We start from the raw sequence: 434 nt of genomic DNA on the forward strand, positions 1-434 counted from the left end.
ATTCCAAACCCTTCAGATTTGCTAAAGGTAGTCAATGTTTAATAAAAACAAATGGCTTCTGCATTATTTGCGCCAGTTTAAAAGACAGCAAGAAGATGCAAAGCTGCCCTAGTCAGAGCTGTGACAGAGCTTTTAGGTCACCGGGCATAGCAGCCCCCTGTGCTCCGGGAGCTCCCTGTCCCAACCCGTGGATGCTGCGGCCGCCCCGCGCCTGGCTCCGCTCCGCCCCGACCCTGCCCGGCCGCCGCTCCGGGCATGTCCGCGCCGGGAGCCGCCGGGAGCGGAGCGGGCACGGGCAGCGGCGCCTGCGGGCACGGCAGGGGCGGGGGAGGCAGCGGGCAGGTAAAGCAGCGGGCAGGTGACACAGCGGGCAGGAGAGGCGGCGGTCAGTGCCCCGCGGAGCCCCGGCAGCCCCCCACAGCCGCGCTGGCAGC

Source organism: Parus major, chromosome 3 (genome assembly GCF_001522545.3).
Source record: "Parus major isolate Abel chromosome 3, Parus_major1.1, whole genome shotgun sequence".
Taxonomy (NCBI): domain Eukaryota; kingdom Metazoa; phylum Chordata; class Aves; order Passeriformes; family Paridae; genus Parus; species Parus major.